Source organism: Mastomys coucha, unplaced genomic scaffold (genome assembly GCF_008632895.1).
Source record: "Mastomys coucha isolate ucsf_1 unplaced genomic scaffold, UCSF_Mcou_1 pScaffold22, whole genome shotgun sequence".
In the NCBI taxonomy this organism is placed as follows: Eukaryota; Metazoa; Chordata; class Mammalia; order Rodentia; family Muridae; genus Mastomys; species Mastomys coucha.
The window spans coordinates 2,262,856-2,269,448 of record NW_022196905.1 but is presented as its reverse complement, the minus strand read 5'-3'; the positions used below and the strand labels follow the sequence as shown (position 1 = coordinate 2,269,448).

The 6,593-nt window shown below is 42.2% G+C and overlaps 1 pseudogene; it reads right to left on the bottom strand.

The window, feature by feature from the left end:
• Positions 1-6,593, bottom strand: part of LOC116070808 — a 41,209-nt pseudogene that overhangs the window by 29,033 nt on the left and 5,583 nt on the right.

Below are 6,593 nucleotides of genomic sequence, written 5' to 3'. Positions count from 1 at the left end.
GATTGGCCATAGGCAAGTCTGTGTGGCATCTCTTGATTAATTATTAACCTGGGACCAGTCTGTCATGAGTGCTGCTGCCCTGGGTAGATTGTCCTCAGGTATATGAGAATGCAGACTGAGCATGGCAGAGAGAGCAATCCAGAAAGCAGCATTTTTTTCATGGTCTCTGTTTCAGCTACTACTTGCAGGTTCCTGCCTTGAGCTCTTGCCCTGACTTCCCTTAGTGATGGATTAAGACCTAGGAGTTATAACATAAAACAAACTCTTTCTTCCCCAAGTTGCCTTTGAGCATGGTGTTTATCACAAAATAGAAACCAAGCCAGGGCAATGGAAATAATGTGGAAGTTATTGATCCTCTGTGTTCTGAAGAGAGTGTAGACCCTGCCTTGTGCAGGAGCTGAGGAAGGGGAGTCAGAGAACTTCAAGGAGGTTTCATTGAAATAGGCTCAGAGATCAAATAGACAATACTTAAGTTGTGCCAATAGAGTTAACTGTTTTAGAAAGTGTCTATAAGTGATTAGGAAGCAATATGTAACTTCTTTCATTTTTTTCTGATTCATAAGATGAATTGTCATCTTCCTTATTTCTCCAGAAAGCATGTTATTGGTGGAAAGTCGCATATATGGCATGCTTCCTTTATACTTGTGGTGGTTTGACCCAGGAAGTGGCACTATTAGGAGGTGTGGCCTTTTTGGAGTCGGTGTGATCTTGTTGGAGGAAGTGTGTCACTATGGGTGTGGGCCTTAAGACCCTCATCCTAGCTGATTGAGACAGTCTTCTCCTGGTTCCCTTCAGAATAAGATGTAGAACTCTCAGGTCTGTCTCTAGCACCATGTCTGCCTGCACGCTGCCATGCTCTCACCTTGATGATAATAGACTAACTAATAATAGACCTCTAAACCTGTAAGCCAACCCCAACTAAATGTTGTCCTTATAAGAGTTGCCTTAGTCATGTGTCTGTTTACAGCAATGGAAACGTTGACTAAGACAATACTGTACTGCTTGGAAACACCTTGTTGCTCCTCCATGCGTTCCTTCTGCCTCTTGCTACTTTGGGATCTACCAAACAGTAGAGCTAAGTCTTGAATCCTTTTCCTGAGGTGAAGAAAGTGAGGGAAAAGTGCATGTTCAGTAAGATTTTCCCATGCAATCATGCGATTGATTATAGTACCTGAGGGTAGTTATTATTTGTGGTAGGAACTGGATGGAATATATTTCTCTGTTATGCTTTTGGGCTGAATAAATCTGGAGCGCACATCAAACAGAATTCTTCATGACTTTTGTTTTAATGCCCCAGTGCCTAAAATGTTGGGTTCAAAATGAAAAACGTGTAAATTTATTTTATAATTTAAAGTTAAACATACATAGTAGAATGTATTCTAAATATGTTAATATAGTAGAAATTTATTTCTAACATAAGCTATACATGAAAAAAATGTTAAGGTCTCATATATAAGACAACCTCCATAGAGTGGTAATAGATTCCTTTCAAAAAGATTTTATTGTTCTTTCTATTTATGTGTATGAGTATTTTATATATACATATGTGTGTACTGTGTACATTCCTGGTGTCCATGGAAGCTATAAAAGAGCACTGGATCACCTGGAATTGGAGTTCCAAATGGTCGTGAGCTGCCATGTAGGTGCTGGAATGAAACCAAGGTCCTCTGTAAGAGCTGCAAATGCTTTTAACCACTGAGCATCTTCCCAGCCTTTAGCTGTCAGAGTTTCACTGAAAACAGCAAAGTAATTCTCATTGCCCTCTCCCCAGGTGCTTAGGTACCATTTACAGAGAGAGCATTTCAGTTTATTGGCAAGTGTATTTCTCCCTGGAGAAGCAAGTTGGACAAGAATCGGGTTGTGAGGTCTTTGTGGTTTCTGTGGCTTAGACATGTGTTAATAAATTATATCCATTCCTACGACCTGACATGGGAATAAACTCTGAGACCACCAATTATATTAGGAAGAACAAGATTGCTGTCCATTAAAAGTTAATGTGCCTTTTGTATTTCTTATGCTTCTTCCAACCCTCACTGCTGTTTAAATTGCATCCTGTAGAGAATGCATGAAGCTGTGTTTAGCTAGAATGTGCCAAAGAACAAAATCTCCTGGAAGCATACAAGGGGCTCCTGGACCATTTTCATTCCTTTGCTAATGAATGCTTTGTCTTAAACACTAAACTACCACAGCCCTCATGACTATCATAGCTTAACTGGAAATGACTTGAGACATGATTTGTTTTTAAAATTAGCAGCCTAAATGTAATATTCTCTGTTGGACTGGATTCTAGAGTAAAAAGAAACCCTGCCTCATTTAGTAATGACATATAAATGTTAATTGTCTAGTTCTGACAAGTGTACCCTGGCTGAGCAAGATGTCCTCCTTAAGGGACACTGGATAGATGCTATATAGAGACTCTGTGCTGCCATTTCCTGCAAACATAAAAAGACTGAGGACCAATAGTACTTTCAAGTGAAGATGTTGAGAAACCTCTAAACTAGGAAGGAATTCCCTGGGTGAGGATTATATGTATTCACGAAATGGTAATATAACCCTAAAAATGGGATTTTAAAAGCATGTTGTTATAGAAACAAAACACATGTGTAAATGAAAATGATGGCTGTAACAGTAATGAGACATCTTCCAAAGCACTTTTGAAATTAAAATTCTGTATGTTAAGAATTTGGAAGCTGCCAACAGCAACTGAGAGTGTTTCTGAACATTCAAAGGATTGGCACTTGCATTCCTGATGTGATGAAGTTGGGAGACTGTCCTCTGCTATGTTCTTTGTCCCCAAGTCATTTCATTCCTTGATCACCTTATCCTTTTTAAAGATTAGGGGGTGATCCTAAAAATCTTTTTTTACTCGTACATTTAAAGTTTCAGCTTCATTGATTTTTACAGGAAATACAAGACTCTTACAAATAAAGGCCACCCTGTGGTCTGTGACCTGCTTTAGAATACCTTCCCACTCCTCTTCCTTTAGTAAATGTACCCCTCCCATCCAAAAAAGGGCATACAACTCTGGTCCAGTCAAATGTGGTACTCTCTTCCTCTGAATATACTGCTCAAAGTAGGATGATACAAACAAGCAGGGTCCAAGGAGAAACCATGTGGTCTAAGGAAGTGAGAACCTAAGTTCATTCTCACAGTCAATAGGCACCAGCGGCCAGGAAACCCCTCCTGCCTCTAGCCAGCATCCAGGTCTACTGAAACTCAGTGATAATTCTTCTTGCTGAATTCGGAAAAACTGAAATTTGTGCTCCAACACGAAATTAATACAAAAGAGGGAAGAGGGAAGCACACTAGGGACTTGGTAAGAACCCACAAATTAGGGAACCCCGCCCCTTCCTCTCAGCGTTGTCACCCCTACTAAACTAATGAAAATTCATACCTGCGGCTAAGCACTACCCTTTGGGATGCAGCCAGAGTTTGTCAGCCTTGATGAGAGGCTATAGGATGTACAAAGCTGGGGTCTGTTGCTAAGAAACAGAAACTGCAAGGGTAGGGTGAGATCTCTGAGGTTGGTGACTGGTTTATAAAACCCCCAGGTATAAAACTAGCAAAACTCCAGCTGAGGTCTGAGGGAATTGTAGCACCAGAAAACTCCAGCTTGGCAATAAGCAAGCCTCTGAATGTTTATAACTCAGGCTCAAAAACAGTCGTTTTGTGAATAATGTGGTCCTGGCATGTAATAGCCAAGGGCGATTGACTTTTCCTTATGTGCAGACTCACGGCACCAAGACTGAGTCGCAAAGCTCTTATTTCACAGTTGAGGAAGAAAAGTTAGATAGCATTTGAATTGTTAGACCAAGAGAGGCCCAAACTTCAACTAAAAAGAGAAAAAGCATACGTCCCGGAATTCCCTGATGTGAACACAAAGTAGTCAATGGATGAGCCTGCATTGGAAGATGAACTGTATGAAGAGACATTGCATTAAATTCAGCAAGGGAGACTTTTGGAATTATGTATATGGGAAAGCAAGGGTATAGATGATGACAGTGAATTGTGGTAGGCTGTTGCTATAGTAGGCTGAGTGTAATCCCAGCACTCAGGAAGCTGAGGCAGAAGAATAATCAAGAGTTTGAAGCCAGCCCAGGCTCCAGTATAAAACTCTATCTCAAAAATATAAAATAAAACAAATAACAGTAAAAAGTACTACTGCAGCATGCTCTGGTGTCCTGGGTCTTTCTTTTTTTTTATTGGATATTTTATTTATTTGCATTTCAAATGTTACCCCCTTTCCCAGTTTCCCTTCTGCAACCCCCATCCCATCCCTCTTTCCCCTACTTCTATGAAGGAGCTTCCGCGCACCCATCTACTCCTGCATCACCGCCCTGGCATTCCCCTACACTGGGGCATCGAGCCTTCAGAGGACCTCTCCTCCCATTGATGCCCAACAAGTCCATCCTCTGCTACATATGCAGCTAGAGCCACATGCTCTTTGGTGGTTTAGTCCCTGGGAGCTCTGGGGGGTCTGATTGGTTGATATTGTTGTTCTTCCTATGGGTTTGCAAACTCCTTCAGCTCCTTCAGTCCTTTCCCTGACTTCTCCATTGGGGGTCCTCATGCTCAGTTCTATGGTTGGCTGCAAGCATCTGAATCTGTATTTGTCAAACTCTGGCAGAGCCTCTCAGGAGACAGCCGTATCAGGCTCCTGTCAGCAAGCACTTCTTGACATCAGCAATAGTGTCTGGGTTTGGGGTCTGTATATTGGGTGGACCCCCCAGGTGGGGCAGTCTCTGGATGGCCTTCACTTCAGTCTCTGTTCCACATTTTGTCTCTGTATTTCCTTTAAATAGGAGAAATTCTGGGTTAAAAATTTGGAGATGAGTGGGCCCCTTCCCTCAACTGGGGGCCGTGCCTAACCTCTGGAGATGATCTTTACAGGTTCTGCTTTCCCTTTGTTGGGTATTTCAGCTAATGTCATCCCCACTGGGTCCTGGGAGCCTCTTGCTTTCCTGGCATCTGGGACTTTCGGTTGGCTACTCCCAGTTCCCCACCCCCCATTGCTACACACCTCTGTTCAAGTTCCTGGCCCTCTGTCTATCATCTCTGTCTCCTCCCATACCTAATCCTGCCCCCTCAAGTTTCCCCTCTCCCCTTTCTCTCTTCCTCTCAAGTCCCTCCCACCCTCTATTTCCTGTGATTATTTTGTTACCCTTTCTAAGAAGGACTGAAGCATCCACACTTTGGTCTTCCTTCTTGAGTTTCATATGGTCTGTGAGTTGAATTATGTGTACCTGAGCTTTTTGCCTAATATGCATCCACTTATCAGTGAATACATACCATGTATGTTCTTTTGTGACTAGGTTACTTTACTCAGGATGATATTTTCTTGTTCTATCTATTTGCCTGCGAATTTCATGAAGTCATTGTTTTGTTTGTTTGTTTGTTTTTTGTTTTTTGAGACAGGGTTTCTCTGTATAGCTCTGGCTGTCCTGGAACTCACTCTGTAGACCAGGCTGGCCTTGAACTCAGAAATCCGCCTGTCTCTGCCTCCCAAGTGCTGGGAAGTCTTTGTTTTTAATGGCTGAGTAAATGTACATTTTCTGTACCCATTCCTCTGTTGAGGGACATCTGGGTTGTTTCCAGTTTCTGGCTATTATAAATATGGCTGCTATGAACATAGTGGAGCATTTGTCCTTGTTATATGTTGGAGCATCTTTTTGGTCTATGCCCAGGAATGGTATACCTGGGTCTTCAGGTAGTACTATGTCCAACTTTCTGAGGAACTTCCAGAGTAGTTGTACCAGTTTGCAATTCCACCAGCAATGGAGAAATGTTCCTCTTTCTCCACATCCTTGTCAGCATCTGCTGACATGTAAGTTTTTGATCTTAGCCATTTTGACTGGTGTGGGGTACAATATCAGGATTGGTTTGATTTGCATTTCCCTAATGATTAAGGATATTGAACATTTCTTTAGGTGCTTTTCAGTCATTCGGTATTCCTCAGCTGAGAATTCTTTGCTTAGCTCTGTACCCCATTTTTAAATAGAGTTATTTGGTTCTCTGGAGTCTAGTTTCTTGCGTTCTTTGTATACATTGGATATTAGCCCTCTATCAGATGTAGGATTGGTAAAGATCTTTTCCCAAACCCTCTTTCTTAACTTGACTGGCACTAATTCCTTTGTTCTCTTTCAGTACTAGAACATCTCTTCTGGGACAGATGTGAGCATATGTCACAAGTCCACCTGGTCATAACATTCCATTCCTCAGACTCTATTAGGGATTGAGCGTGTGACCCAATTGAAAATTCTTCTCTGGAACTGGTGAAGAGACACAAGGAAGAGACAGGACATGCTCCAAAGATCCTCAAAGCAGATGGTGCAAGCCCTGAGCTGTGAGCAGCCTTCTTCTCTGGCAGCCTAGAAGTTGGAAGAATATGATTTCATGCACAGAGGAGTCTGAGCTGAGACTAGAAGAGGGAAGCATAAAAGACTCAATGAGGTAACTTCTATCTACGCCTGAGGACAAACCCATGCAGGAACCTCATTCTTTCTTATCCTCATTCTCCCTCTCTCCTCTGAAGGAAACCGACCCGCAGCTTCACTTCATACCGTGGGTAATTCACGAACGGGGGAACTCGAGGT